This window comes from Amblyomma maculatum, chromosome 5 (genome assembly GCF_055883805.1).
Source record: "Amblyomma maculatum isolate TAMU_Amacu chromosome 5, ASM5588380v1, whole genome shotgun sequence".
Classification (NCBI taxonomy): domain Eukaryota; kingdom Metazoa; phylum Arthropoda; class Arachnida; order Ixodida; family Ixodidae; genus Amblyomma; species Amblyomma maculatum.
In genome coordinates, this window is record NC_139348.1 from 3,566,427 (window position 1) to 3,587,586 (window position 21,160).

Below are 21,160 nucleotides of genomic sequence, written 5' to 3' on the forward strand. Positions count from 1 at the left end.
CCTGTAAACGCGCCGCGCGAACAATAGAGTGGCGCCGTCGAGTAAAGTTGCGCGGCGCTGCCGCTCCCCTCGCTGAGAGCGCCACTGACGTAGGAGTCGAGGCGCACGGGTACGAACGTCGGCGCGGGGCTGGAGCGCTGTTATTCGCCAGCGGGATAACTGTCCTTAAGCATGAATTGTGCATGTTCAGCATATTTACTTGTAAGACCGACATCCACTAAGCATAACAAGTGATCATGATACTTGTTAGGCAATAACACCAACGCTATATAACATTTTATGTCAGGCAGTTTCAAGAAATTGCGCATGAGTCGAAAAACTGCATGACTGCTCCGCTAGCGCCAATGGTAATAGAAAAATTACAACGCTAGTCTACGCTGCAATAAAACAAAGTTTAAGAAGAAAGGCGCCAGCATTTATTTACACATTTCACAACAGCAACTGTAGAGTGCCACGTATAAGTGGTGTGATGAATAGTTGCCCAAGTAGGGGAAAATGGTCACTGTGACTGCTGTCACTGATAGCACTTCAGAAGCCAGCTTGATTTACAGATGATTGGAACAACTGCATCGAGTATGCCATTGAGATCTGTAAGGAGAAAAATTTTGGTATCAGCTGTTACTTTCAATGATTCAGCGCGTCGTATAAACGTTTTTTTTTTAACTTGAAAAACAAGGAAAGACAAATATACGTGTTGCCTCTTTCTGTTTCGATCACTCCAAAATAATCGTCACAATAGGCAAAGTTAGGGTTTTTTATTTTTTTCACAGAATTGCGCAGTTAGCGAAACAAAGGAATACTGCGCTGAAGCACATGTAACATACTACACAGAAGAGCTAACCAGGGAGGAAGTTAGGACCGCAGTCCAGAAAATACACGTGCACATTTAATATTATTATTACTTTACTGACACGTAATAAACACACTTCTGGTGCTGTCATTATTTTTCACAGGCCTTAATGCGGTTGAGTACGAGTTTTGCGGTTTCCGATGCTAGAGAGGGACAGCGATTTAGTTGACAAGGAAAACTAATATAGGCTTTGCATGATTCGGTTTAACTCACTTTAAAGTAGTCATCTTCACATTGGTTAATCTTGTGTTTTTATTTTATCACAGAATTTCTTAATATGCGTATGCTCAAAAAAAAAAAAAACTTCGCAGGAGCACATCTAACACACTACGCAGACGGGCTAGGCAGGGAAGCAATTAGCATTGCAGTCCCGAAGGCGCAGGTGTACATCTAGCATTACTATTGCAGTATTGACGCTTAATAAACACAGTGTTTGGTGCTATCACGTTTTTTTACAAGCCTCAAAGCAGCTGAACACTACGCAGCGATAGCCGGAAGGACAAAGCAAAGCTGGCACTTACCAGTTGGTGCAATACTGTATTCCTGCAGCACTCGAAGGCAGAGAAAAGTAGAAGGACGGCCTTGCACACCGCAGAACAGTCCACGAAACAGCGAGAAAGCGGCAGCGCGTGGCTATCCGGACCGCTTTTCAACACGGTGCAACCGGCACTCGCCTGGCGAGGGTGACCCTACGTCGCTGTCGCCATCTCTCGGCCGCATAGGTCGCGCCGCGCTCAGGCTCCTCCAGAGCGCGACCCCATCAAAAGTCACAACATCTACTGGGCGCCAGGACACACCGACATAGCGGGGAACGAACGCGCCGATGAGGTAGCTCGAGGGTACACGAGCGGAGCTTCCTCCCAATCGGACGATCTACCAGAGCGAGTCGGCTCTACGTACTCAGACATTCTGAACTACTATAAGGGAGTACGGATCCGTTATCCGCCGCCTCATCGGGACCTAAAACAACAAGAGGCAGTGTACTGGCGAAAACTGCAGACAGGAACATTCCCTAACCTGCATATCCTAAGCAAAATTTACCCGTCACAATATCGGGACACCTGCCCATAGTGTGGTAGCAAACCTTCGTTATACCACATCACGTGGCAATGTAGAAATAACGATAGCTTTCGTAATGACCCGAGTGCGGAACAGTGAGAGAGCCGGCTCTCTAGCGGCGATTTGGATTGCCAACTAGGTCTAATCCAGCGCGCCCAGCAAGCAGCGAAGCTCAGTAGAGCCCTGGAATAGGGGCACCGACCCTGTGAGAAGACGGAAGATGGACCTCTTCTGCTACTAGCACAAGACCGTCCTAGAGAAACTAACGTATTTCCTATCCTATCCTATCGGCAGCCAGCGGCGTAAGGAGGAGCGGCGGCGACGGCCGCTTAGCGCGGAGTTGCCAGGCACATAGTGTATAAAGGAGGCTATGCTGCGACGTACCATCCTCAAACGAATGGGCTTACCGAGTGGCTGAACAGGACCCTGACTGGCATGCTATGTACGTCGCACCCGACCGTCGTGATTGGGACATTGACTTGGCCTATGTAACACAAACATTTGAGCTAGTTGGTTCATCTTCGATATTTTACCGGCGCTGCGACAGGGGACGAGGAACAAGAAGAGACGACAAGACAAGCGCTCGGATACAAGACCGACAGGACAAGCGCTCGACAAGACCGAGCGCTTGTCTTGTGGTCTCTTCTCGTTCCTCGTCCCTTGTCGCAGCGCGGGTAAAATATCGAAGGCCTATGTAACAGTTGCTTATAATTCGTCGCGGCATGACATCACAGGCTATTCGCCTTACTATCTTCTATTTGGTGGATATGCTGCATTGGCACTGGGTACACTGCTGCCGCCTTCTTCGGGCTAGACCATGGAGTACGCACGTGACGCCATCGCCCAAGCAACTATGGCCCGCGAAATCGCCCACGACCGTCTCACCGCCTTCCAGACCTACCAGAAGTCTGTTTACGACCGTCGGCATCGGGCGATAAACTATGCCCCAGGGTCACTCGGTTTCATATGGTCTCCTTCGCGGTATGTCGGTCTTTCCGAGAAACTCCTTCGTCAGTACAACGGCCCTTATAGTGTGCTCCATCAGGTGACCGACGTGACATATGAGGTGGCCCCCACCCCCCTCGATTCTCCGACATGATCTACCCTCCCTGCCACTGACGTTGTTCACGTAGTTTGCCTCAAACCATAGCATGCACCTGCTCAGTCTTCCACTTAGCACCGGGACGGTGCTTTCGCAGCCGGGAATTTTATCAAGGGACAACGACGAGGACAAAGTCGTGTGTTGAACGTGTGCAAAGCGTGGACGACGAAATGTGTGTGGTTCATTGGGCGCCGCTGGCCTGAAATTTACTTCTGCGCTGTTGTCAGCTACCCCTCTGTAAATATATGTAAATACATCCACTCTTTGTGTACGTGCATCTAAGTTACATTCTATATATAAGGCAGGGACGCATAATCGATGATGTGTGCTAGAATATTTTTTTTCTTTTACGTTACGACGGTGTTGCGTTTAATGCGCATGGCAGAATTTTTTTTTTTTTGTCAGTCGCAGAAGAATAAACGAAATCACTGCTTGCCTGGCAGTACTTGGGTACCGAGTGCTTCGCACGAGTAAATAATAGGATTAAAGGTTTCGCGAACGCAGACTATTGTTGTCATGATTACCTCATTCCCGTTCTTGCGTTGTTCAGGAAAAAAAAGATAGAAACTGCAGCAAAAGAGCAAAGGGACTTAACGGGGTCTGGCTCAGTACTTCTTCCTCCGTTAAGCGTGCATTCACAAGCCTCGTCACGGAAGTAGGGGCTAATTGCCGCGAAAAATAGTGAAGTTAGGATTGTGAAGATCTTCTTCCACGTTAATGCATGGCTTGCGGCCCAGGGCACCAAAAATAACCCTTACTTTCAAAGCTACCATCGTCTATATAACGTTGTTAGCGTATCGCGAAATGTATATATAGTCCGCAGGTCATCACAAATAACCTTCTAAGATATGGGAGCATTTCGTATGATACCTTTAACGTGTCGTCGTCTTTGCGGCTTTCAGAGTTACGCTACCCTCATCTTTGCAGCTGACGGTCACACCGAAAGTAAATCGGAGGCAAGAACTGAACAGCGTTTCCCTGCAGTCTATGTTCTCATATGACAAATCTGCTTAGTATAACCATTATCATGTTCGTGCAGTCCTCCGGCACTTTACCTCAGACTTTAGACGAAGCGACGGCTGGCGCCCTTTCATGCCCTGACCAAGCGCCTTTCAAAATGGTGGTCGTCGTCGATCGGAGGGTCTTGAGGACTTGACCTTCTGTGCCTTATTTCTAAATAAATAATAATGCGTGTAGGCAACTAAGTCTTGGTAAGTTAAATAACAAAGTCCGACATTATCTACTATAGGCTGCAAATCTGCGCTATGTTGGGTGATGAAGTTACGAGAACTTTAATATAAATGAACCACTGTTTACTATAGTGTGTTTATCGATCTCAGAAATATTTCGCTGTACACGAAAAACGAAGACGTCTATCTGTCTAGTGCAGTATACTAGTTGACTAATGTAACTAGTAGGAGACAGTCGGAGGTGGACGACTCCACAATAGTTTTCACAACTTTATTTTTGTTTTATGTAGCTTGACAACGTACAGCACACGCGTGCATTTTTATTTCTCTTCCATAAACATGTGGCTCTCTTGAAACTATTCTAAACCGCAGTCGATACACCCATTTCCAATAAGTCCTGCCCATTTAGACGTCAGTTTGCGCAAAATATATAAGTGCAAATGCAGGCGTCATTTATGAAAACGTTCATTTGTAAGCAGTTTAGAATACCTGGCTACTGTAATAAACCTTTACCGGTGTCCCACGAAAGGCATTGTTATAATAAAGTACTAGGAGATGCTGAGATGGTTTATATTGAGCAAACATTGCGAATACGCACGCGATAACGTGGCTTTGACGTTCAGTGCGGAGAATACCTTTATAAAACTTAGAAGACAGTACACAATACGTTCCCATGACTGAATCTTGTGTACAGCCTTAACCAGGAAAACGCAAGAAAACTAACAAAGGCCATCGAGGAAGAAGGAAAAGCTTCAGTGTTTACCCGCTTATAAAGAAAGAATCAGGCAAACAGCCTGGGAGACCTGTTCAAAGCCTGAAATCTGCAGGCTTTAAAGAGCCACTTAGGAAAAGAAAAATGGTCAATAGTGATAAGAGCAAAGTCATATGTGACAAAGAAAGGGGGAGAAGGAAATAAAGGAGCACCAGCAAGGAAGAAAAGCGAAGAGATAAGTTCATCGTCCCATTAAACTGCGCAGCGAAGTGGGTGACGATGGAGGGGCGTTTGTTGGACCTCGGATCGTAGAAAAATGCTGTTTCCTGCGGTTTCACTCTAGATTCCACGGAGTAAGATGGGGGGCTCGTCACTCGACGCTTTTGGACGATTCGTGCGCAGGTTGGGACGAAGGCAATTGTTCGGTCGGTGCGTGCCTTTCCGCCTTTGCTCTATTCCTACGGTCCATTCGATGAGAGCTCATGAGCGATGCTTCTGCGCTCGGGGCAATTTATTTTTTTCATGCGTGTTTGTGTTTAAGCTTGCTTTTTCGCAGATCTGCCGTCGCTATCGCGACATTTGTGGAGTCTATTCTTTGTTTTTCCGACCGTGTTAACCCAAGCACGAAATGGGAAACGCCTCCCAAAGTGTAATGGAGGTGGCAGCGACGCCCGTGGAATCACGTAGGGGCGATCGAAATGAAATAAAAACAGGTGCCAGTCGGGCCCCGCGCAGCCCGAGAGAAACACAAGAAAGAAGGAAATGGAAATGAAAACAATGCGATACGCTGACGTATAATGTCGTTGTAGGACGAGAGGATAGGGAGAGACGGGGTGAGAACTGAGAAGGGAAAACACAAAAGCCAAGCGAAACACCAGGCGAACGAATCGCGGTGGCGGCACCAACGAAATGAGATGCTGTGGCCGCGTGCACTGTTCTGTATCAAAGCGGAGTTTGAAACGTGACCGCACGCGGGTAGAACCATGACGTGCGAAACTTTTGACTCTGCCTGGGCCGCCGTTGGAAGAAAGACGTGGGCACGGTAGAGTTCTCAGGATGCGATACTCGATTCGCTTGCAGTAAGAATAGGCCTATGCGTGGGATGAAATAGCCCGTCATGCTGAAGCGAATTGTCAGCACATTCCAAGGAGATCGATAAGCAAGGCACATGGGCTTTTGTTGCAGACAGCATAAAAGAAACAAGTGCTACTCGAGATCCGGTATCCCTATATTGCGAATGGTCTAGTTCTACTAGACAATATAATAGACTACAATGCGGAACCAGTCAGCGTCCCAAACAAAACATTCCTAAATGAAGCTAGCAATAAAGAAATGAGAAGCACGTCAATTCTAAACTTCAGTACCTGAATCTACCCACAACAGAAAAAGCTACCTTATGTACCTGCCTTACTGGGGAACGTAAAATTCTTTATGACGCCAAATAATGCCTGACCCCTGCACTGTCCGAGCACGTAATGAATGTAGTTTTGAAGTTGTGCCTTTGGTTGGCGAAAACATATATCCGCAGCAGCGCTGAATGAACGAATGAATGAATGAATTATCGTTTTTATTGTGCTTCACTTTCTCACTTTACTGCTATTGTTTCGCTTCGTCTGCTTTCATGCAGGTGAAAACCTCTTTCTACTAACGCGAATGCCAAAAGACGCAGCCAAAGCTAACTCCCATGGTCGCATGCTTGCTTGCGTATGTGAAACACACAGGAAGTAAAAAATATGTTATTCTCCCTTCTGTACCTTGCCATTGCTGTGGATGTACCGAAAGGAAAGTTTAAATATTGTGCTGGCTACAAGAAGTATCACGAGACAGCAAACGAATAGTCAGGTGCAAAATTGGCTAAAACCCAGCCACAGTGGCATTTACAGCCAAGCCGGTCGCAGTCTATGTACCACACATACTACGCCATTTCACGCACCCTGAATGACTCAATGTCCGGGTTCGTTTCAGACCATTTAGTCGGAGGTTTTGTTGCTACAGCGGGTGCTAGACATGGACACTGCCACTGGCGTCCACTTTGGAAGTTCTTTAAAGGAAGTGTTCATGAGACATCTTTCCAAGGCGGTCAGTCCTAATTCTTCGTCTTGCTCAGGAAAAGGTTGCCTCGCGCTACTGTCGTCCTCTGAATGTGGCGCGCGCCTGCTCTCTGCGATCACGTTACCAACCATCCTAATTCGTTCATAGGGCAATCTGTGTCGGGATCGGAAGCGACGCGTCGTCGACAGAGGCCATCAAACGCCCTGAAATGGCTTTAAGACATTGTGCATTATCAATTACTGGTAGTCCGTATCCATGATGCGGATGCCCCACGCGTAACATGCGTGTTAGATAGGCTTATCAGAAACCTGCTACCCAAAAACGCACTGCCCCGAACAAGGCACTCCTCGAAATGTGCTAAGCGCTTTTTAACAACGCCTACAAGTCGTAGCCCATGCAGATCAAAAAAAAAAAAGTGTCAATATGCAAAAAAAAAAAAAAAGAAATAAACATTTATGGGGATGCATAAGCTCCGCCTGTAATAGTACAACGCGACAGCGTAGGCTACCAGCCCACATATAAAGCCCTGATTTAACCAATCCGTACGAATGCGCCTGAGCGGCCAAAGGTCAAATTTAAAGGTCCTGGTAGAGTGATTATGATATCACCGTCTCTTGTGAAAGGAGAGGCCCGAGTTGGCAGCTCCTGCCCAGCGTAACGTCAGGCAACCGTACTTTCAATCAGGGCTCGGCTATGTCAGCTGAACGCTGCAGCCTGCCAGCGCCTTGCTCGCGATGTTTTGTTCACAACGCCAACGGTTACGCCAGCGACAGATTTTCGGTGAAAGGGGCCTTTAATATTACTGCGTTGATATCACGAGCATGGTACTGTCAGGCGGTGGATGGCAGTTAACACGACGCGCATCTGACTGGACGCAGGGTTGCATGACGTCACGTTTGGCAGGAGCTGCCAACTCTAGTCTCTCCTTTCACATGGGAGGGTGAGAAACAGCCTGCCATGACTTTCGTATTTTGAGTTAAAAAAGTTATTCTTATAGGCCACGAGGCAACATTCGTAAGATTGCGTCATATCCTTAAAAGCAGCGATTAAGAGTACCCAATCATTTTTATTTCATTTAACTTCACTCCTGAAGAACTAATTAAGGCATTGGGTGCAATATTGTCAGCAGATGAAGACGATGACAAGGGAATCGCAGTGCGAATTAAGTGGCAGGAAGACTCCAGCCAAAGAAATATAAAGCGAATTTGGGTCCAAAGATCTGTGCGCCAAGGATGCCCTCTCTAATAATTTTTGAATGCATCTATATTGAGCCGTTTCGAATCCCTGCCGCGGCGGCCGCTTTTCAAGGGAAGCGAAACAAAGCGCCCGTTTACTGTTCGATGTCAGTGCACTTTAAGAAAACCCACGTGGTGGTATTTCCTTGAGCTCTCCGCTAAGGCATCTTTAATAGCCTGGCTTGCTTTCGGACGTTAAGCCCTATAAACCAAACAAACCAAACCAAACAAAGGAGTTCTGCTTAAGTATCTGTCCAAATATATGGGTGAGTGGATTTCCACCGTACCGAGAAGAGGTTCGTGGACAAGCTTAGGATGATTATGTATGTTTTCTGCACTATTCACTGCCGCACCTTGGAATTTCTTGATAGTTTTCTGTAAAGAAAGCGTAAGTGCTCTCAACTGGAGAAAAGGCTTGGGACTTTGGCATTGTTATTGGTCTCCGGCACACACTGTCTTGGCCAGTAAACCGTGGACACAACTCAGCCTCAGTTCTTAGGTGTCCTTCTTGAATTTTACAGTGAAAGTGAGATTTATTGGCGAACCAAGGCTACAGAATTGAGTAAAATAGAGAACTGTGTGGAATGAGCATGTTCACGTTTGGAGGTGACACACTTTGCAATAATTTCCTAATAAGGAAAGTATGGTGTGCGATATAGGTCCGGCACCCTTCCTCTCTAAATGCCTAAAGAAGGTTTCATAGCATGTTTGTAGTTTTTGAGTCCAGTTCCTCTTAGGAACGGAGAAGTCGGACCAACCTGCGTCATTGTGTATGGCGTGGCCCCTAGACTCCCTAGATTTTCTGAGCTTGATAAACATCTTGCTGCTTCTCCATGGATTTGGAGAGCGCTCAAGATCGTTGATTGCTTTTCCTCATTGCTCAGCCGCTGTTTTTACACCATATACTTTATTGATCACGACGACTCGTGACACGCCTCGCTGCTTCTCTTTTAAATGACTCCTCACTGCTAGATCTGCAGATGAATTTGCATTGATTTGAAATTTTGTTGAACTTTGTGCAGGTAATGAATGCAATTGCAAATAAAATGCATTGCTTGCTTGGTGTTTCGAGCGGCACCAGCGCAGTCAAGTAAGCAAATGCTTCCTCTACTAAATAAGAACTTTATCGTCGCAGCGTGGGTTACTTAGTATGGAAAGTATGAGGATTTGTTATCATTAGCACCTCTCCGTTGAAAATGTAACAGGTGGGTTGTCATTCCAATGCCAAGCTAGGCTGTGTGCATGGTTTGCTCACGATCTATCTATCATTCAGTTTCTCTTGTCTTTGCTATAAATACGTGCTGCGAACGGCCGTAGACGGTCTTTTGATCCCCGCACTTGTTCTTCCTGAATTGAAACACACGCTTTGCATGTGGCTATGACGTAGCCCTATCACAGCACTGGCAGTCAGCTGATTGCCCGATATGCATTGTTTGCCAGTCTAAATTCGGTATTTTTTTTTAGCAGGTATTGTTGACAATACCCATAAATTCTACTGTCGCTACGCTTTATGTACGTAGCACGGTGACAGACATTTTCGCAATGCCGGTGCTGACGACCTAAATAATTTAACTAATTTAACTCCGAAATAGTTTTTGTAGTAGGTGACCCTAAAACCGGCATATTTTTACACCAAATAATTGCATTTATGGAGTGTATTAATTTTGCGTATCCTATAGTGTGTATTTTCCTCTCTTTTTTACATGCATCATTATCCTGTAGTAATTCTGTTACATATCGATGCCACTGTTTTGTGTAACACTTTGTAAGTGTTCTCCGGGCCCCGTCAAGCTGCAAAAGCAGCTTTTTGCCAGGAGATCTCTCCAGTTGTACTGGTGAAATAAATAAATAAATAAATAAAAATGCGCGCAATTCTTTTATTGCGGCATTCTGCAGTTCAGATTTGGGACAGCACACTTCCGCGCAAGATATTCTGGAAGTTTTGTCAACATAACAAGTGCGTGGCGTCCAACCACGCACAGACGCGCGAAAAAAAAAATGAAAAGAAACAGATGCATTGCCATGTGTTTAAGAAAACGGCGTCAATTCCCTGCAAGTTCAGCCATTGATGGAAAACGGTGATGACCGTCGGTCGTCTAATACCTGCACTTTGAAGCGTACGCCTTTACATTGAACTTTTCACCTCAAGAAGTCTATGCAAGCGTGCCTTGCGTATGTTTTCACTTTTCTTTAAAGGCAGAAGGTAGTGGCTGCGTGATTATACAGCTTGCCCCGGCCTTACATTTTGTGCTCCGCTTCCCCGGGACAGAAGAAAGCCAGCAGCGGCTCCAGGCACACTATTCAGCCTCACTTAATTACATGCGCGCAGAAGAGCCATCAGAAAGGTGCGCCGGCGCGCCAGAAAGTTGAGCGCCGCTCTTCGCTCGTCATTCAGCCGCGTGGCGGCATCCAGCGATGCGTCTCCTGCGGGCCGGGCGCGCCATTTGGCGCAGATGCCGGGCACCACGCGACGCGCTCGTCGCAATCAAGGCTCCTATATATTTAGCGTCGGGGCAGATGCCTCGGACGAACGACGTCTGCGAGAAAGAAGCGCGAGGTAGATTAGTGAAACGTGCGGCCGCGTTTCTCCTCAATTTTTCGCCGTTTACTTATTTACCCATGCGAAACGAACGTAAACACAGCCAGAGGGTGAAAGGAGCTCCTTGCCTGCGTGTTCGCTTTCATGGATGTGTTGAATTTATTACTTCTTTAGGAGAACAAAACGTCTTATTTTCCTGGTTATACGTACATGCATTTGTCCAAACGGCACTACAGAACGCGTCGCATCAAAAATCTCAAGGAAGGATATCACACGTCTGTGCGAGTCCTCTATTTCGTAGTGACCCCTGTTCCTGTTGTTCCGGGCTCTGTTCAACGGTTCTCTTCCGCGGATTGTTGACTATACGCTTGTGTACTGTTCCATGAAAACGAGCGAGGCTTGCGGACACACCGTTTGTAGCTGTGTAAATTGAACCGCTTACTACTTTTCATTAGTGGAAACCCTGAAGCGCCAAGTCTCACCACTGAGCAACATTGTGTGTACTTACGGTTTTCTTTTCCTAACAGACACAGGCGGCAAATGGCATTTTATTTCACATTCTACAGTGCTGCGCTCAGCGCTAGCTACGCAGTCGGCTTGAAAATGGGCATGAGGCTATCTTCAGCACGCGAACAACAGCGTCAAGTTTTCTTCCACGCCATCCACGCTAATAACAACGGAAAATGACAAAAAATGTTGACCTTCTACAATCGTTCTAGCTTTTTTCGATCCGCGACGTTTCAGGCCTCCTTGAGGAGCCACGCCTAACGCCACCCTACACCACGTAATCGTAAGATGACCACGAGCGTAAGACATATTACAGATAATCAGCGTAGATAAACCTTTTGTAACGTGCAAACGAAATATTCTTTCACTCCTTAAGTTACTTTTTTATCCCCCCCCCCCGGCTTTTCTTTTTCGGAAGTAAAAGTGCGTTTAAACCCCCACCAGCGATAATCGCGCTGCCCAGACGAAGACAAGTCCACTTGTCGAAACGTTGGCTCGGCTTGCGAACTCAGGCTTCCCCTCATTCCTTGTCCAGTGCTCTTTCATACTGTGCAAAAGAAAAATTAGAGGGTCTCCTAGATGTCTCTTAAGAGGAGAATGGCGAAAGCCTACCCTTCCTATCTTATAATTTGCCTCCATTCGTTAGCCTCTTGTCAGCATCCGTTGCAGTGCTATATATAGTTATAACTGGTTTACAGGAAAGGAGGGGCGCAGTATCTGTCGCACTTTCTCCGGCAAGTGTGAGTTTAGACGGTACACCATTGCTCCTGTCGCGTGGCACTCCTTGGCGCGCGTTGTAGTGTGGCATTGCAGATGGCAGGGACGCATTCCACCTCGGCCAATCAGAACGCCGCAAAAGCGGGACACGCTTTGTCCATGACAGCACGAGCCATTAAAGGCTTTCGCCTTAATAGATTGACGTAGTTTACCTTGGTATATGGTAGATGACAGCGACGCTGTCTTCACGCCGCTTGGCGCACCGCGTATATCAACCTCCTACAAATGCCACGAATTGCATCGCTATCAACATCAAGACATTCCGAAATCACCGGCTTCATCACGTCAGTTCATCCGGTAAAGCCACGTTGCTTACATTAAACCCACGCAAGTTTAATGTAAGCAAACGAAAATACAAGCATCTTTAAGACAGGCGACGTTACAGAAACCACCGACATATCACGTGCCAACTGCTACGTGCTCGCGAGGCGGGCCGTGACGTCACAGTGCTGCCCAAGCTTTCAGAAGTGGCATAGATATGAAGGCCCGCTTTAACCATGCCGTACGAAACTGTCTGCTTGTGCCTAGGGGCATCGTGTCTAGTTTGCGAAGGAAGCTGGATTCCAAGCTTAACCTTCCATCTCGGTGTCGAATCCCGAATTAGGAACGCCGGCCATTTCGGCCATCAGACGTGGTCGCGGCAGGACTCAGAGAACAAGAAGCAGATTAGGCTTCAAGAAGTAGTGATTACGCAGTAAACGCTGAGTGGCACTCTCCATTATTTATTTAACTGAAACGGTGAGTGCAAGGACTCTGTATCGAGTTAACGTGCGAAAGCGTTCTTATATAAGTGGAGCGCAACATGGGATTAACCTCTATGGTCATGTGGCCAGCAAATACACGCTAAATCGCACAATACGTAGATGCCTATCGTGTAGCCTCAATAGAAACGCGGTCACCGAGGCTTGGACCGAGACTGCGTGCTCTGGCCCAGCAGTAGAGGGCCCCAACTCTCAGGCACCGTGGCGGGTGTCTTACAAAAGCCGTGGCGGAGGTTGCGCCAGGCACGTTCTCTTTCGCTCCATGGATAAAGACACCCTTTTGCGTGCGTTCTAGAGGCTTCCCTTCAGCGGTCGTGCACCTAGAGAAAGAAACGGCGATGGCTGGATGAGGTGCCACATTGCATCTTTTCTGTTTTTGTTTTTCTTTCGCTCATCCAGAAACATTTGTTCGTTGCTGTCTTTCAGCTGCCGACCGCGCCAGCTTGAACGCTGGACGTCACCTGCCCTGTCCGCTCTGAGCCCAGGGTTTCCTCATTAGTGGCTTATATTCCGAACCTCGCCGCCAACATTTGCGCTTTTATTACGCATGCGTAAGAGAATTATTTCGCCTAGCTTGCGATTTTGTTTATTTTGTTTGAATAACTGGGAGCGATTGAAAGAAGGGCCTCAGGGATACAAAAATTGGTATAACGATAACTGCGGAACCCAGAGCGGCGTCCCTTGCTTGTAAAGAAACATACTCAAGTACCATGCACTCCAAAAGAACACTGTGAATGTTTAATGAGGTTAATAAACACAGTGGAGTAAAAGCGAAGCAGAGATGTGCTAAAGAAGGGCAAAGTGAAAAACAATTGGCCCGTGCAAGCGCCTAAGTCGAATCTGAAAAAGCGACCGGAACAAGAAATTATTTTCCTTCACTCATGAACAGAAGAGAAAAAAAAAGAGTAAAGAGAGGTGAGGTCGAGCGTATAAATTACGAGAAAGAAATCCACCCAGATTTCCGAATAATTCATTCCTTTCTTTCGATTATTTGCTAAAAAGTTATCCTCTACCCGAAGAAAAAAAAAGCAGGATTTTGCTTTCTTTGAGTTTTATGGTTGCGGCTCGTTGTAGTAGAATAGCAGGCTTTTTTGCTCTATTTACGTTTCTTGAAGACACAGTGTGTGCGCACAGTTTGTAGCGGCTCCCCAGAGGCGCCCTAACCTAATACTGCCCACAGACGTTATGCGTGTATAAAGTTCTCTCGCCTGACAAGGGGCGGCGGGTGCGTGGCGCTTCCTCCGGGAACCTCGCGACTTAATTTACATCCCGCGTATGGAAGAAAACGGGAGCGGAGAACTGAAGAAACACGATATATAAGTACGAAGGACCGAGAGAGCGGGTGAAGCGGGAAAGGAAATGACAAGCCTCGGCGCAGGAAACGAGCCAAGTAAAGGGGGGCGCGAAATGTACGACCATGAAAGAAACTGTTGATGACGGCGGAAGTGGGAAGACGCGGAAGCGGAAGGCCGTGAATGGTTTTCCGAGCGGAGCAAGGAACAGTGCGCGACCGACCCGATGGCCTGAAAAGGCGGCACCGCCACAAAGCGCGATCGGCGGTGAAGAATGCGGCGATGTTCTTGGCGCGGCTGGAGAGTAGAGGAGAGATGGCTGAGCCTCGTCGGATGCGAAGAATTTAAAATATATGTTTGCCTTAAAAATAACATCCCAAAATGCAAAAGAACGCAAACTAAAGCACGTTGCAACAAAAAATAATTTGTCATTCCTTTGTTTAGTTGCTTATCTATTAGCTCCGAAATGTGATACGACATTTTCGTCCAAAATGATTGTGCAAGCCGGCGGCTCGCTCCCAGAATACTCAACTCTCGTCTCTGCGCAAGTCGAGAACTGGGTCAGAATTCAAGACGTCGCTGATTCGTAGCTGCAAATAATTGTACAAACAAACAAACAAACAAACAAACAAACAAACAGACAAACAAACAAACAAACAGACAAACAAACAAACAAACAAACAAACAAACAAAACCACGCGTCCCACGAATTTCTCCACCACGATATGCATGACCCTAATGGCGAATAGAGTGCCTATAGAGGGTTTTGAATTGTTATCCCGCGTTCATTTGGCTGCAGATTCAGAGCAAAAGTGGCAGCGTGTTTCAAGCTGTCGTACATTCCTCTTCTTTTATAGGAACTGAAACAATGATGCCCAGCTTTCTTGGAGACCACTTGGAATTACGAGCTAACACTGTGTAATACTTTTATATACACAGTGGCATGCGGGAGTGCTGTAGCCTTAATATGGGTCAGAAAATATTCATTCTAAGCAGCTATATAAAATAATTGATTGCTATGGCGCTATCTTACAATGTGGAAAATCATTCTTTTCGTAACCAACTTGGCTTCGACGAAATGCGCATGTCCAGATTTTCCGGATGTGTAGCGCATAGATATCTGCTGCAGGTCGCATGCTTGTCGTTTTCCACCAATGCCTACCCTGAAAAGGGGCCTTTTGGGGGCAAATTGTGCTCAGAAGCTTGGTTCAGGATATTTGGTATATGTTGGTACAAAACATCGCGCAAGAAGAACAAGGATGGCATAGTATCTGCCCCGTCGACATCTATGCCGTCCTTGGACTTTTTTTCTTTTTCGCAATGCTTTATAACAGAAGGTTTTCTCGCGTGAATTAAAGTCGGGCTTGCATACTGCACCGAATATATTGCTCAAAACCTGTGTTATTGCTGAATTTCCAAGTGTTGCCAACTATTCCCTTGTCGGGCCTTCGGTCCTCGGCCGCGGCAATGCAGTCATGCACTTAAAACTCGCGCCAACAGCAGGCGCGGCAGCACATGCGCGTGAGAGCGAATCCGCACGTTGGAAGCCGGGATAGTGGTTTCCCGATAAGAAGGCCGCGCGACACGGGGGCAGGGCTTTTTTTACTTCGTCCGGCGTGGAAAACATCTGGCGGGGCGTACCTGGACGGAGTGTTTTTTCGTCGTGCCGTGTTTGGAGCGGATTCCGGACGTTCGGCGTGAGTGCCTGATTGTGCTGTTGTTCCTTTCAACTTTTCTGTTCCGCGAAGATTGTTACCTTCACACTGTTGCGGTTTTCCTTGTTTCTGTTTATCGCAAAATTAGCGACTTCGTTATTCTCCTTGTGTTTGCCCAGAGTAAAAGCGGTTCACCCAATTTGGTCTGTGGTTGTTCGTTGTACGGATTACAAGAGAAAACAATTGTTCTTTTTATAGCTGCAGCTGCTAGCATTAGGCTCTGCTTGACGGCGTTTTCTGAATGAAGGTGAGTAATGAGAAGTCCAGCGGATCCTCTCTATATGAGCTACCAGTGAAAGACTCAATCCCACACACACACGCACACGCACACGCACACACACACACACGCACGCACGCACGCACGCACACACACACACACACACACACACACACACGCGCACACGCACACACGCACATACACACACAGCGTGAGCGCAAGGCATTTATTTTGTTATGCACTTTGCCTCCTTTAGCCATGTCACAAAGAATTGACCCATATAGATCCATTAAAAGCAATATTTTAGTATACATGCGAAAATTAGGCCACTTCAATCAATACGTTCATAATATTTAATAGCAAAAAGAATTCGCTGTTGCCTTTCTATTACGAAAAGAATGCCGTCACATCTCGAACATCAGCTCGGGCTCTCAAGACCGCTAAAGTCCTTCTGTAGAGTACTGTAGCTTGCCCGATCCCCAAAGGCACGCCACGTATTTGAACAACTAGTCTCAAGGACCAATGACCTCGAGGAATGTACACGGCGACTAAATCAAAGGTACGCGGCGTAGATGCAAAATCACCTTTCTATGCTGGTTCGCGTACAGACGCAGTTTACCAAAATGGGCAATCTACGTCGCGAATCTATGCCCATATTTCGGTTTTATTTATTTAAATATATTTATATTTATAACAGATTTTATATCGACAGGCTTAAAAAAACGCTGAAAGAATTTTGTAAGCGTGCGTCCGTTCGCCACTCAGTACCAAAGAGGAAATATTTTGTCGATATGAGAACTTGCGACCCAATTAGAAAAAGTCTACACCGCGTACACAAAGCGTACACCTTCCGCTTCACTATTTTTACACTTCTAGCTTCAGCCTGCGCTCAGCCCAGCGCAGTCAGAAACGCTTCGTGCTGGTAGCCGTGGCTTCTGCGCCCACCTTCGCCTTCAGACACTAGAGCTCTAAAAGGTGCCAGTCAGAATGAAGCCGCTCTCTCTGAGCATGGCTCAGATGCTCCCTAAAGCGGGGATTTGGTGCCTACAACCGTAGTGTTTGTAATTATAATCCCAAACAATCGCACTGCCCATCAGGAATTTCGCTTTTGTCCTGGTGCTTATCTAACCTTCCTGCTTCTCATTAACACCAAGATTCACTTATGAGGCGGAGTGTAAGCGCGTCGCGGCTTCATGTTTTATTGTTTTGCAATTAACTGATGCGCGAACGCGCACTGCAAGGATTGAAAGCTGGGCGGACAGAGCGTTATTGATCGAAATGTTCGGAGGCCATTTTGTTTTTATCTTCACTATCTGATTTTATTCGGCAATTTGCGCAGTGATACGCTTTAAGAATACTGGCGAGACGACTCCGATATCGGGCCGATGATGGAAGATAAGCGACGACAGGGCTATTCACTGCTGTGACAAGGAGGGATTCTCGTCTCGGTCTGAAGACAAATGAGACAACTGAAATGAATTTAGACATGCATTGCTGTTGTACGCTAGCATTCCCTTGGCCCGAAGATATCCTCCCACGGTGTCTCCTTTCAGCTTCAGTGACGAAGTTGATTTTTTCTTTGGCAACCATCTTCTGGTAAAAAAACAAACAAAAACAAAAGCACTTAACCGAGGCCACTGCCCTTCTCTAAACAACTAACATGCCTTTTTTCTCGTATATCTGCAAATTACTTTGAAGTGTGATGATATGAGCATACACTCGTTTTGCCTTACGAAAACTGTAACATGACTTTGCTCCTAATTTTTAGTCACAGTTAGCTGAATCATTCTTTTCTGAAAATTCTATTCCGTTATTCCCTGCACACACGTATTTAAAAAGAAATCAATCTATTGCAACATCGTGTTTTCAAGGCAATTAATGACTTGTGCGCTGGCCGGCATCGTTTCTCAAATGCCGTCTTTGTATATAAAAACATGCTGCTTAAATTTTTGAAAGTGAGCAAAGAAACGGGTGATGGCTTTTATATAAACATAGTTTTCGAATCCGCCACTTTCAGCATCTATTAAAGTCAGATGCCTCCTCTATATTATAGTATGGAGCGCCATGAATTAATGAAAATTAGTATGGATAGACAAAAGCGACCTCAAGTGAAGGAGCACGCCGCGCTTAATAAAGATTCCGTTTCTGATATCCTTCTCTCTTCCTTTTGATATACTTTTCTTTCATTGCTTGTAAGTTCCTCTTGCAAGCTGAGTTTTTTTCTTATTTTTCTAACGCAGCGCTAAAGCGGTTACGTGCTTCAACATTGCGTACATACAAGGACCAGTGAGGTGAAGTTTAATAGAACTTTGTGGCCGGCGAGTCGATTGAATGGCTACTTGGGAATGCTTGTAGCATGACAATAAGAAAATGTAGTGCAGGTGGCCGGGACGAGCGTTTGTCCCGCTCATCTGTTGTCGTTTTGTTTCTGCGTCGCGCTTCAAGTGTTCTCAAATGGCAACGAGATCAGTTTCTGATACGCCTTCACCATACTGCGGACCGTGGGCTCTTTTAAATGCAATAATACGCGACACCTCCTCAGCTGAGAGGTCGGTCCAAATGACTTCGCTGGTGTAGGCCGAGCAAAAGATTGCTGCCTCTTCCGTAATCGATAGTAGATGCAAATTGTAATGGTTACCGACATGCCATGTTATCGGCAGCGGCGAGCAATATTTTTCTTTGTGTGACGTATAACTCACAAAGCGATCACTTTCTGCGAGACGCCTCCTACCACTCCTTTTATCGGGCTTCATTGCTGAGCTTAAGCAGCTGTGACGATGACGACGAAAAGCAAAACGATGCAGAAGTGCACCCAGCCACGAAGATATACTGGCCTTACACTAATGTAGGCGAAGCAGCGCGTTTGAGTGCTCCCCGAAAGTGTACAAAACCGCCTGCTATGTAGAGGCAAACGCCATGAGCAGGTGCCACAACACAGTGACAGACTTGACTCCAAATACCCGAGCGCACTTCGAACGTCTGCATCCTCGACCAACGTCGTCAGTCAGTGTTCTATGCACGCGTGTGGCAACGTCGCGCAACCCTTGGGGAAGCAGCAGAAGCCTTAGAGAGCGGAAAACGCGTCTCGTTAAATTGTGTTAGGTATAGGTTAGGTGCAGCATATCTCCAAGTATAGTTCAAATTTCGCTTACTTGTCTGCATGAATTACAAACACGACTAACGGTACAATACTTTCGCTCATTTTAAGTCACTGTACTCACTGCGCGCGATCCCTACTTCTCGAGTTTCCCTTCCCCAGGACGCAGTAACGTCTTTATTTCTTAATTCACTGCCAAAATGCCATGCTCCAAATTACGCTTTCTAGCTTCCTGTCTTAACCAGCTTCAGTCGGTTTATGATTGAAAAGTTGATTTTCATGAAATATTGCGACCAATAAAATTTAAAGCCGCGCCGAGTCTACAGCGGGTTCGCCAGTAGCAATTGAGACCTATCTGGGAGCAAAACGAAACACGAAACTCTTATACATCATGAATACCATACATTCCCTGATCAAATCCGGCGTTTTTAAATCAGTGTTAAGAACTTTTAATGAACAAATTCAGAGTTAAAGAGCACTATTTCTTTTGCTGACGAAAAGAAATTTCCTCACGCAAATCCCAGTTTAAGCCAGGATTAACGCTTAATCCAGGCTATGCTCTTAACAATGAAACTGAAGCGGGCAACCTTGCGTTCTGAACACCAGTGCTAGCCTCAGTACACCACCACTGCGAGTCTTCCAGTGCCGACTTCTTATGAGCACGCGAAGAGCAGCGGTTTTAGTTCTTAGCTTTCCAGATTAGCGCTAGTATTTGATGCCACTTTTTTTTTTGAAGCACATAAGGTTGTTAGGTTTTGAAACAGTTGTTGCCATGTGAGGCCTCAGAAGAGCGTCATGTGACGTGAGACCACTTCAGATCTCAAGTATGTTAAAAAATACTCCTAATTTTATCGTTCTCGATCACGGTAGTACAGATCGCAGAAAAAAAAAAAAATACCAGATGGCCGTTTTACTAGATAATGAAAGATATACAGTGGCACAACGGGAAAGTGTTTTTTCACAAACTTACCGCGAATCGACGTGCTTATTTACCCCATTTGAGATGAACATCTATACACCACTTAGTCACGTGAATTCCATCAGCTGCCGTACACATTTGCAGGCCACGGCGCAAAATTCGTCTAGGTTCAAGTAAGTGTTTACGCAGATACAAACTATAGAGTAAAGCTTCGCTACTATCAGGGCATCCACATTAAGAAACTATCGCCTAGGCGCATTTTAGTGTTTTTCAGAGGTGGCATGTACAGACAATAAAATGTGGTTTGCATTTTGTTTCGAGGGGCTCTTCTAAGCCATTTTGGAGGCTCCGCGATGGCATGGCTTCTAGAAGCATGCATCGTAAAGACTGCTTATCAGGAAGTGCTATTTTTAGCCTGCTTTCGTGCACGCTTGCATGCACTCGCAGTTTCTTTTTTATTTGCATGAAAAGTAAAGAAGAGGTTGGTGCCGCATAGCGGCTCTGACTATTCCTTTTACTGCATGCAGACCTGCAGCCACATACGCCGAGATTCAGGGCTCCGGATGAAAGGGCACGACATTGAAGGAATGCCCCAAAGGCCTACAAATAAATTGTTACCAAAACCAATGCTTTTCTTTAGGTCATAGGACCTCCACAAAGGGTTAGCAAATCATCTGATCTTGCGCAGTGCATGATCTCACGGCAACATGTGCGATATTTAGTACACTATGTTAGGGGAATCCCCCAAAGTCGACCAACACCGTTTCTGCTCTGAGTTATATATTCGTACTCGCCCTATCATCTAGCCTGGTCGCCGTCCCGGCTCAGTTGGTAGAGCGACTGCCCCAGAAAGGCTGTGGTCGCCAATTCGTACCTCGCACCAAGCCGAATTTTCTGCATAAGTTTCCGGTGTAGCCGTGTACGACCGTGCTTGGGTGAATTCCAGTATGTAACTACTGCCTTATTGCGCGTCATATTTACTTGTATGTCGTGTAGGATGGAGCGCGCAGAACTAAGGATAGGGATGTAAATTTTCTGTTCAGTTGATAAATTGAACAATATATAACGAATTAGTGGAGCAACAATTAGATTCATTCATGAATGTAGTTATTGTCTGGCTGTAGCGCCTACCAGAA

General features: G+C 46.2%; 1 protein-coding gene across 1 annotated transcript in view; it reads left to right on the forward strand.

Moving 5' to 3' along the window:
- Nucleotides 1-15,697: 15,697 nt before the first annotated feature.
- Nucleotides 15,698-21,160, forward strand: part of Ccn (cellular communication network factor protein Ccn) — a 291,840-nt gene continuing 286,377 nt past the window's right edge. Inside the window, exon 1 of the mRNA XM_084603039.1 lies at nt 15,698-15,773. The gene's annotated coding sequence lies outside the window, so the exon portion shown is untranslated. The remainder of the gene's footprint in view (nt 15,774-21,160) is intronic.